General features: G+C 29.1%; 1 protein-coding gene across 2 annotated transcripts in view; it reads right to left on the bottom strand.

Annotated features, from left to right (window-relative positions):
* LOC126741272 (leucine-rich repeat and immunoglobulin-like domain-containing nogo receptor-interacting protein 1) overlaps positions 1-12,480 on the bottom strand; it is a 266,837-nt gene that overhangs the window by 106,427 nt on the left and 147,930 nt on the right. For both annotated transcript variants that reach the window (XR_007662150.1, XM_050447655.1), the window contains exon 2: positions 6,216-6,307. The gene's annotated coding sequence lies outside the window, so the exon portion shown is untranslated. The remainder of the gene's footprint in view (positions 1-6,215; positions 6,308-12,480) is intronic.

The raw sequence follows: 12,480 nt of genomic DNA, 5'->3' as shown, positions 1-12,480 counted from the left end.
AAGTTCTGCAAATACGATGAGCGTAAAAAATAACATGTATAGGTTTTCATCACAGCAGTATAAAGGTGTAACCTTTAACCAGTTATTTTATTTATTAAGTAAAGAGGAATCAGGTGATAGGAATAAGGTGAAGTAGTAATTGCGCTAGACGAACAGACCTTATTTCCTAATTTCTTTACAGTGGACCACGTTTCCCTACCAACACTACCTGCTTTGCCAAACCTCTTTATATAACCTCATAATATAAATCTAGTTGCTAAACATCTGCTCCCGTGACTAATTATGATCACCATTCATGAACTTCGAGTTAAGCGCATCTACCGTTCTTTAAATCGAGCTCCTTTTCATTTTCTCGGATACTATTGTGAAATTGGCATACATCAATGAAAAATACAGCGACATTGTCTTCGTGCATAGACAAGCTGACAATAATAGAGCTTTGGCGCGGCGTATATATAGAAGCCAGATCAGAGATTACCAAACTGCAGGGTGGTTCAAAACACGTTTCGTCTGCCTAGTAAAGTCGACGTTGGCAATAATACAGTACGTAGTGTGAATTCTGATAATGTAGAAATTGATAAGTAAATACTGGAACTTTTTATGGTGAATCCTACAGTAAGCATAAAAAAGTAGCTATAAAGAGCTTGGCCTTTCTAGATGGAAAGTATTTTTTTATGGGATGGGGATGCAGGGCTTACAAGAACAATTCAGTTTTACCGCTTTTTGTTGAACATGGACGATTAAGACCATTTTTTTTTAAGTATTCTGTATATTTTTGAAGGAGGGTATTAAAGTCCAGTTCAGAGATCTATTAGAATCTTTGATGTGCCTCGAATAGTCGTGTGCCGGTGTTGCTTGTATTGTCACATAGGATGCATGTTTAAATCACAAAATTGTATGTGGAAAGGGTCATAAAGTAATACTCCAAGTGATGTTTAATCATTCCATTAAATAAATAAATGTTTACAATTTTTATTTTTTTATTTATACATTTGATTTGTAAAATTTGACTACAGACGCCCACGTACTATTTTGTTAGACGTCTGATCTTAAAACCAGCCACTCAAGCGTGAAAACTTGCACAGGTCCGGCATTAAAATTTTTTCTGGGCTTAGTTTTATAATGTTAGAAATTCAGGATAGTCAATAGCAAGATAATATATAAGACTTAAGTACGTAAAATCAGTTTAATCAAAAATTTTAATTTAAAGTTTAGTTTTAGCGCCATCAGTGGGGTGTTTATAATAAATGATGAGAGAATAGGTGGTACAAATTACTTAGGCCCATTTTTTCTCTGGATTAAGGCATTAAAGATTTACTTTTGGACACAAAAGGGTAAAATGTTTTGGTTTGTCTTAAAATTTTATATATTTCCTTTTTTTGGGTATTGAGATTTATTTTTATTTGGTGGTTATTACTAACGGGGATTTTGGCTGCCACATTCAATGTCCTTTATTATCGTTTTTTTTAATTTATATATATTATGATATATTATTATAATAACTTACTCATGAAAACCCCAATTCTATATTTAGTACCTATATCAGTAAGAAAAGTGGAAGTATTTTTTTTTTAAATAAACTTTTACTTTAAAAACCATCTCTCTGTCTATAGTTTGAGTAACTAATAAAGGTGATAGACTCATCCTTAAAGATCTCTTTAAAAACACGACAAAAGTTATACAAAAACAGCCCAAAAATTTATCTGGGTACGGCCCCGTAATCCTCAAAATCAGTGGGATAGAGAGAGATAGACAATCACTTGCACAGCCTAAAGTAGGAATCGCCAGAACGCAGTTGTTTTATCTTTGTTTAATAGACTGGCTAAAAAGAGGTGAGAAGTCTGTGAGTACTGGGAGTGTTTAAAATGTTTTGTAAGACGCTTCGATTTTAGTCCGCGGTCAATTTTTTGATATTATTTTCTTTCTAAACATTTTCAAAAGAAAAATAAAAAATTGTGTAAAACATGGGATTTTACGTATATTGAAAATGATTTCATAGATAAATTATATAACATTTAGGCATTTAAACAGGTATATCATGCGATAATAAATACGACATAGGCGCACGGACTATTCAGTGCGGCATGTGCGACACATCAAAGATTCTAATAGATCACTGAACTGGACTTTTATTGGGCTCCATTATTATATATATGGAGTATTTAGATAGAACTAACTATTTATAGTTCCGGCAAAATGATATCCCCGATTATCTAAAGGAAGCTGGACTCTTGACGAGAAAGGCCAATAGTCTTTCGACAAGATGGTTGTCTACAGCATTGGACCTTAGCTGTTAGTACTTGAACGACCGTTTTTCGAAGGGTTGGATTGGCAGAGGCGAAATCTTCCCTTGGCCTCCTCGATCGCATGACTTAACTCCTCTCGATTTTTTGGAGAAAAAGGGCTGCAAATAAGCTTGTATATACAACAGAGACTATAAAAGAATTGAATGATAGAATCAATCAGGCATTTAATAGAACTAACTTTTAAAACTAGGCGTATTTAAAAAAGGGTTGAACGATGAAAGTAATCTTATTTAATTTTATTTAAGCCTCAAACAAAGCATTTTATTTTAACTCTGCAATTATTTTCCATGTTTCAATATCTCTATTTTTTTCTTCCAGTTCACATAGATGTTTGGAGTTCATGCTATTTGATTAAATAAACATTAGACAAAACAAAATAAACTTTGAACCCTCCGAACATCCGGTTATATTATAAGATATAATATGTGTCTTTCTAACAAAGCAAATATATTTCTCCCCAAAGAAAAAAAAACATTATATTATAAGTTCGTATATGTAGAGCACCTCTCTTGATGCTTTTTTAAAAGAGTGTATAAGAAATTATCGTCACTTAATAATTTAGTTTCCACTGATTAACAAAAATTACAAGAGATGTCTAGGTACTACAACATTTTATGTATTTTAATGGAGATACCTAAATCTTTCTTAAATCAATTTTTTTTTAATTTTTTAATATCTTTAGCTTCTATTTCATTAAATCTTTTAGTTCTCTACTTGCTCCTAAATATTTCCAATTTCCATTGATTAGTATAATGAAAAATGTATACATATTAGAACTGAGATAACCGTGTGTCGCGGTTTGCGGATCTAGCGAAGGGCTTTGACACTGTGCTTCGTTCAGATACACTTCATAGTCTTAAACGACAAAGAATTAGGGGCATAAGGCTGAAGTTCTTCAAAGGCTATGTGCGAGAAAGAAAGAAAATGGTGAAAAGCTTTTTAAAGTATATTAACAATGTATAAATTTGATTTTTCCAAGGTATAGTGGTAAGATCATTACTTTTTCTTTTAAATAAATATTTCCTTTTATCCTTAAACCATCAATAGTAGTGCACTTTCTTAAGCATATGACACTATTCTTATATTTGAAAACTATGCCCAGGACAAGTAATAAATACTATAATAATTAGAAGTAGTAATACATAATTAAAAGTACTGAGCAAGTAATTTTCGTTTCTATAACAGATGTTAATCGATCAAGGTTATAAAAAATGTTGAGAATACTTAACATTTTCGTATGATAGTAGACACAAAATTAAAATGTAGCGGTCAACTTTACAAGATACCTTATAAAGGCGCCCGAGGCACCACCTAAAAATCATAATCTAAAACTGTATACTTTACCGTCGATGCAGTAACTGATTTTCAAATACTTTGGTATTTTTACTTCTTATACAGGGACATAGTGTAAACACCACAATATTTTTTTTTTCTAAAAGGTTCCCATTTATCTACACATTGGATTACATTGGCCCTAGTAAATTATATTGTTGTACAGTTTCTATAGCATGTCAGAGTATGCACAAAATGTTTAAATTGAAATTGTTTATTTATCATTAACAAAAACAGCTACAAGCTAACTTTAGTTTAATTAAATTTTACGAATAAATTAAAATGCTAAAATGTTTAGTGAATTTGATATTTTAAAATATTTACTCGGCCATACCTATTTTTCGAGCTGTTTTAACTTTAATTGGGTCGAAACTAATTGTTATTTTATGCATAGAATTGAAATCAAATATATACATGTAGCTTTTTCGATTACATGACACCCATAAAAAATATTACTTTAATTAAATATTTTTTTATAAAGTAACAATCACGACAGGCACGTAATTTACGTCTAAGCATACGCAGAACGCCGATTCAAAATAATTATTTTCAAAAAGAAAAAGTGTCATAAATTATTGCTTGAGTAATATTTTTAATGGTAAATATTTCTTTCCTAATTTGTAGCCTTAGATTCGTTACAGCCACGAAACAAAGAAAAAAACTTCCTCTGATTTTCATATTATTCTCATCAGTTCCCAGTTGTAATTAGTAATGTTTCTTTTGTTCCATTCTTAGCTTTGTTCGGCTCCCGATTTATTTTGTTAAAGCGGCTTTTGTAAAGAAAACTCATTAAGAGAAAATATATTTTTTTTAAGGAAAAAGCTCTATCAATTAGCTGTTTTATTTAAACATTTTAATATTATGTTGAGAAAGAGTTTCCATAACAGAATAACGTGATTATTAGATTTCATTCAATAAAACATAAGTATATAAAGTATGTTTAATGCAGGTTCACTTATCGCGAAAATTGAATTTTAGAGTCACATATGTTGCCACAAATTACTCACTTTCGAAAAAAGAAAAAAAGTTAGTATTTATTGCTTTTTGTGTTTGCTTTTAAAAAAATATTTCTTAGGAGCACGTCGTCTTATAGTAGAAATCTTTAATCCTTACCTTTAATTTTGCTGCGATATTTTTACTAGTAAATATATATTTTTTTGATAATTAGGTAGTTTTATTTAAAAACAAATAATAAGTCTTATGGTACATATAGTATAAACTATACCTAGTATTTTTGGCAACAAATTTAGAGCCGAAAAACAGTGGTCTCCAAAATATTCATAAATTTAACAATCTAGATGAGTCATACTTGTTAAATTGTTATTATTTTAGGTTTTGTATGAACATTTTGTACACTGGAATCTTGTAAAACAACTTTAGAATATTTTGTCACATTGACGATTTGAACTTCAAATAAAATATCACTTATCAGTTTTTCTATTTAAATGGCCGTTTCAGGAGATATAATAATTTTAATCTATAAACTATATTTTTACCAGCCATAACTAATTGATTTTTAACATAATTTATTAGACACTTTTTTGAACATCTCATCAAGCACAGTTTTTAACTACATTTATTATTTTCCGCTTTTTTATATTTTGTTTATATCCGCATTATACAAATATATTTGAGTAAATTGACTTAAAACTCTTAGTAATGAAAATACCAAAAATCTGACTTATAAATATCTTTACCTTTGCGGATCCTTATTTTTTTTGAAATTTTTTAGTTAAGTTACTTATGAGTCGATCAAAAGTCAACTCTCCACTCTTGTAAACTAACCGCCAATTCTGACGAAAATCCTCACACACGATTAGTTACGGACGTCAATCGACGAACCATCGTTCCAAAAATCAAACTCCAGCAGATATTCAAACCGACGCTGCAATACGACAGCTTTCCACCACACACTTCGGTTTTTGCTGTTTTTGCTGTTGTCGGAATAACGTTACGGATCGCGGTAGTACAAATGGACAGAAAAGAAGGAAGTCTATAGAGAGTTTAGAAAAGAAAATCAGTTTTTTTAAATAGTTACATGATATCAGAATAACAAAGGAGAGGTAAATAGAACTGTGAAATAAAAATATATAATATAAGTAAAAAAAAACTCTTTGATAGCGGACCTTTTTAAAATATTGCCTTTTTTCCATAGTTATCAAAAATTGGTCTTTTTGCTATAATTCCCAAACTAATAACGATCAATTTTTTTTTTCAAATTTTTTTTTGCAATCATTCTACTTTTTAACTATGGTGTTATAATTTTGTCCCTACATTTCAATTTCTCGAGAAAATGTTTTTTTAATAGCGCCGAAATCAATGGGAGGTAGCAATTTCCTTTTAACAACTGACAATCACAACACAATTTAAAGTTATCTAAAGAATCATTCTAAATCAGGAGTAGCTATAAATTTCGATTAATCATACTTAATACCTTAATACCTGCAAGGAAATTTTGATACCGAAAGACGTCTTTCAAAATATAAAAAATTAAATTAATTATACTTTTAATTTTAATTAAAGAAATAAAAATAGAAGCGAAATATTTCTATCACTAACTTTCTTGCTAATACGTACCTTATAATTTGATTAAAAAGCTTCAACGATCCATTAAACTTTAAACTGTTGATTCTGGTTTGCTACTTTTACTGAGTGCTTCATTATTGTTCCTGCAAATAAAATGAATATCATATTATTATTATAACAACTTGATTAAAAAATTAAACTAAGTAAAGGATAAAATAGGATAAATAAGAGGACATTAATCTAGGTTTGTAGGTTTAATTAAATAACATATTATCTTTTACAGCATATTTATGGTGATAAAGTTAATAATAACTGAATATATTAATCATAACTAAAAATTTAAAGACTTTTCTTCTGAATTAATCATCGTCGCCCGAATACTTATAAGGTATATAAAGTAAGAACTAGTTGAAACTAAAGAAAATCAAAATGTGTTGTAAATGAAATTATTCCTTTTGAAAATAATGGTCCTAATATTCTGCCTCTTGCATCCATGATTGATTGTGTGACTATTAACTCCTTTCTTAAGGCAAAATAATGTCACATAAGTAAATAAAATAATTCGTGTAAAACTTATATTAGTATTCCGGATATTTTGCATGTCGTCAGAGAATTGAAGGCCTCAAGAGAACTATCTAGGTCTAAGTCCTAGGAGAGTTGCCTATTCTTTCTATCCGTAGCCTACAGCTAACATGGTCCTGCTTCATCATTTCCCAATATCTCAAAATTTAAAAATATTTTCAAACCTATAATATAATAAATTCCAACTAGCATCTATCAAAATGAGATAGATTAATATACCAAATGAAATGATCTAAACCTGTTTGAAGAATTTCTGGGTATGACTGTTTTGAATACAGTACCAACATTATTAAATATTTACTTGATTTTATATTTCACAATAAAAATTGTGTTAAAAAATCGAGAAAATATATCGATCAGCCTCGGGAGTAGTTTTTTAAGTACTGGTGGCAAAATAGAAGGGTAGTAAAATCGAGTCCTAAGCATAGGCATGTTAGCATGTGATCTTTGATACTGACAAGGAGATTAAGTAAAACCTAGAGCTACTACAAAACTATAGGATAGTAAACACCTGAGGTATAATGCTTTGATGGAAATTATCCAGGAATTTAATAAAGAAAAACAAGAAGTATTACAACAAAGTTAAAAGTCTCTTCTGGAGACTTTTAACTTTGTTGTTAACTTTGTTTTTAGACTTCTCGCGCTCTTTTGGAGAAATGATGTAAAGTTAGTATATCGTTTACAAAAATTTGGTGCAACCATTACAATAGATACTCAAATTCTGCATTAGAAAAAAAAAACTGTTATTCCTATAACATTGTTAATCGTCTAGATTTGTGACCGACTATGACGTTATGCTACATCTTTCCTATTTTAAATTTATATTTATTTAATATAGGAAAGCTACTAAGCTATATCTGTTTTCAGATTACTATTAATGTACCGATTTCTACTTTGAAAATGTAGTCACACTAACATTTTCTATGACGCGATGATACTAAATTATACTAATTATACTAGTTATACCGATGTTTACATTCGGTATGTACAATCAACGAAACATAAGCACTGGTAGCGTCATCTTCATCAAACATTTTAGTTTCGACTGTCGAAAACATTGTTCTGTGTAGACATGTTGAGTTCTTTCAAATTATGGTCAATCGAAATTATTGACTAAGTGAGTACGCAGCTTAAGACTGCTGATTTGACTAAAAGAAAAGTTTTTCTTCCTTGATAATACTTTCCTTTAGTTCAAATACTCCTCTCCTGAGCTACTACTCAAAGAACTATAAATTGATAAAAAGTAATCAATATTTATTTAATATAATAAGATTTATTTATAATATAAAAACACCATGAATCTTATTTGTATAGAAATTGCCCGCTGCTTTAAAATTGTATTTATCAATTAGTTTTGGTAAATATTCAAATTCAAATTCAACTTCAAAACGTTTAACTGCCAATATCAAAAATTACGAAACAATTGGTGTAAGTGAACTTAGCTAATAGGAGTGCATCTCGATTATAAAAACGGTTTCTCAAAAGTACCTCTGCAAGAGGCACTTTTAAGTAATACATCCTCAAGATAAAGCAACAAAAAAGGAAACAAAATAAATATTGTAAATTATAAACTATTGTAAATAATAAATTTAAAATGACATATATTTGTTTTATTTTTATTCTCGTGGATTTTATTTTTACAAACTGAGCACTTTCCAAATGAAATATTATTATTTTTAACAGCTCTAAAATGATTAGATTCTATTATAAACCAGTCTATTTTACCTTTAGTATTCATTACATGGGCTCGATTGGGCATTGCACGAAATGCTGGCGCACACAAAATTGCACGTGAATTTTTATTATTCTCACCGTCACGCCATGCTGTTTCGCTATTACGTGAATTACAAAATAATAGTTTTCATGTCTGAAATTCGATTTCTATAAGACGAAAACGTTATACTCTTATTTAGAGTCTATACTGTGAAAACATTCTGAAAACATCTGCGCAGCTAATTTTAAAAATTATATTTTTTGTGGTTCCGACATCAAAAATTCATGTTTATTTTACATATTAAAAATTAATTTAAAGCCCTTTAATACAAAAAAAATATTTTATTTTATTAAGAGATAAATATATTTACAGAGTACACGCAAATATATCAGATTATCGCGCGTAATCGTAAGGTTATTGCGCTAGAGCTTCCACACTGGCAACGTGGCTTAAATTCAGTATGGGATATATGGAAACACTTAAGAGCAGTAGTTCTTTATAGCTGCAATCAAATAGTTCTATATAGCTCAAATGGTTCATACTTTGTAATAGAATAATTTCATTAACAGTTATTTAAATAAACTCTTATAAAAAATAGATTATTATTCGATTGCCGCAATATATACCTTTATATCTATCTATTTATATTGACAATAATTTATAATTATTAGATGATTTTCCAAACTCTAATCTCGTTGATTAAATTTGTGTAATCAGACAATTTAACATTACTAGTCTTACGTTGAATATCTATACTATATTGATAAAATTTATTTATTATAATTACTTCTGTGTCGTAATGGATGAAGCCATTCTTGTTGTTTTATAGAGCTGTTTAGAACTCCAAATAAGCCAAATAATAATTTTAAATATTTGCTTTATAACTTTAATATTTCAAATTCTGTCAATACGAATGAGACAAAATCATAAGTGTAAAAAAATGTGGATTAAGCAAAATTATGCAGGAATAAAGAGATTTGTTGTCCGATTTATTATTTTTTAAAATCTCGGATCAATTTTTTCTAGTCCATTTTGATACATAAAAATCTGGATTTAATATGACAAATGTTAGTACATGTGCAGCGCAAAAATATAAGCATTTTTATACTAAGAAATGCCTAAATTAATAAAACTAAGAACATTCTTTAACAAGCCACAACCACATTTTGCGTAACTAGAGCGAGAGCATTTGGATCAAATATTTCTCGAACGATGGATAGCTGGTTCAATTGAATGGGCTCCTCGATCACCCGACCTTACTACGTTTGACTTTTATTTTTGGGATCACCTAAAAACTATGGTGTATGTAACCAAAGTTGACCGTGAACAAGAGTTAAGAAATTGAATACATGCTGCCTCCAAGAAAATTCGACTACACCCGGGCTTAGTTCATGCGTACTCAACTCGTGGATTAGATGAGTTCAATTATGTATTGAAAATCATGGAAGGAACTTCGAACAGTTACTATGATAATTAAATGCACATTTCATATTTTATACAATTTATGTTTTTTTGTTTTTGTTTCAAAGATTTTGTTATTTCTGTAAATAAAATATTTTAATAACCTTTTTTTTCATTATTAGTCATTATTTATCGTTGGCAATTATGTCCCAACTTTATCCGTATAGGTTAAGAATCACCCTGTATAACATTAGAAAGACACACTTAAATTGTCTAAACAAAGAGCTGCTCTACAAAAAATAACTTTTTCTTCATGAAATAAATAATTTGAATAGCGCTTAATTTTCTATACATCTTTCTGCGCAAGATAACTGGGAACCTAAGCAAAATTTTATATTTTTAATCAAATGCTTACCTTGGTAAAGTGGAAACTAAAAAGTGTAAATTTTACCTAAAACTCATTTAATTTCTTGACACAACTTTTTTCATTTTTCACCAAAATTTAATAGTACTGGTAAGTAAGTACCCGTATAATAATAATATGGAATACCGGTTAAAAAACTGGTTTTTCCAAAGCAGGATTTTCGCTTTTAAACTCTGAGACCTCTCATAAATGTTCCTGTAAACAACTCCATTTTGCATCTTCACTAAGGAATGTATGCTTTAACACTATGGTTTCCAGCATTTTCTACTTCCTCACTTGCTATCACAATGTTAAACATTCGGAATCTAAGTCACTGTCCAGATCATTTTAAACTTAATCTTCTTACTTTTCCGTTCACGGTCTCCTAAAATTGGAACTTAGATTTTCCCAAGAAGAAACATTTTAAAGTTTAAGTTTTACCCCTACACCAAATCAAAAGAGACACTATAGGAATAGGAATATTAATTGTCATACGTTTATTTTTTATTAGTGGCTTTTAAATTTGCGAAAAAGAGATAGATTGAACTGCTGACTTACTTATTATTTAGTCTGGAGACTGTGTTGATTTATGTGGGCAGAATATTTATAAAATTTCGCAAAAAGACTATAATATACAACTATAAATACTTATAATATATATTCGGTTGACCAACTCAAGTTTTAAATGTGCGAAAATGAATATATTAACTTGAATAACAAACAAATCTCAAGTCACAAGCTAAAAAGAAGAACGGTAATGGCGCTATATTGCAAGAAATTGACCAATCATGTATAGTATTTAACAATAGTATTTAATTAAATAATATAAGCGTAACATGTATTATATAAGCGTATCTTCTCTGCCCTAGTATACTGTAGCAGACATATCGCAATATATTATGTATAGTTTTATACAGCTATTATTATTCTAGAAAAACTAGATAATTGGTAATTATTATTGTCCGAAAAACTTTTTTTGTAAGTATTTTAGAAAATGTAGAGGTTTATTTTCAAAATTATTTTAAGCACAACTCATTTAACGTGTCGACAACTGTGATAGCCTTTCTGCTAGCGTAAATAAAAACCTCATATATTTTTATTGTTTTCATAAATTTAACCTTAATTAAATTATGAATCATAAAAACAAAATTGCAAATTTCTAATAAAAGTCGACTAATAATATCCCGGGTTATATACAACACCCAAACGAGAAAATTTTATTAATATACGTTTAATTTAAGCTATTGATGATTATATGTTTTGATATTAATTATTTAAATACAAATCCTATAATAATTATGTTTTATTAATTATTATAATAAATATATTTATTTATTGGCATATTTTATTAAATATGATAGGTTTTTGTGGCCAAATATATTTAAGAATATATTTTGATAAATCCTATTCTTAATATAGAATAACCTTTACAATTTCCAATAATGTTTCTTTTGACTTAAAAACCATTAACTTAATATGATTCTATCCTTTAATCAAATTTTTTTAACAAATAATTAAGTTAAAATTAATAAATATAATACTGGTTTTATTACTAAATTATTTAGGTTTATTAATTTTAAATTATGACCTAAATTTGTTTAAACAGTGTTAGTTGTTTTGTTATAAATTTCGACCCGTAAGTTTAGTATTTTGTTAATTTTTCTTAAATTATATTCTTAACCCCTTTTAGGTATGATGGCTATTTATTAGTCGAAAGTACTTTGATACTCTTGAAAGTAAAAATTAACAAAAATATTTTTTGGTGGTAAAATAAATGTGTTAATATTTCATTGTGGTTTGAGTTAAGTTGAAAAATTTAGCACCAACACCATCCAGCTTAGATATTCTCATACAATTTACTTTTTTCCATTATTTTTAATTAGAACGTTAAAACCGTGTTTTCCATAATTTCTAATTAGAATAGCCCTCATGTAACCGGTGAGCATGGGTATATACGGAGCTGCATTATCCTGTGCAGCAAAAAGCTACAACACGGGATAGTCACGGAAGACTACAAGCTTAAATGGAAGTCGATGCATAAATGTATTTTTGCGAGCCGAAACGGACGTCGTAAAACCGGATAAGGCACTTATACGATATCTCGCTTTCTGATTTAAGGTACGAATAGATAATTTTAAGTAAAAGTGATTAGCGGCTTAGGCTCTTGCCCTGATCGAACACAACGAAGACAAAGCTTTAGTGATACTTTGCGATAA

This window comes from Anthonomus grandis, chromosome 10 (genome assembly GCF_022605725.1).
Source record: "Anthonomus grandis grandis chromosome 10, icAntGran1.3, whole genome shotgun sequence".
In the NCBI taxonomy this organism is placed as follows: domain Eukaryota; kingdom Metazoa; phylum Arthropoda; class Insecta; order Coleoptera; family Curculionidae; genus Anthonomus; species Anthonomus grandis.
Note: the sequence above shows the minus strand (reverse complement) of the source record. Positions and strands in the feature narration are given on the sequence as shown.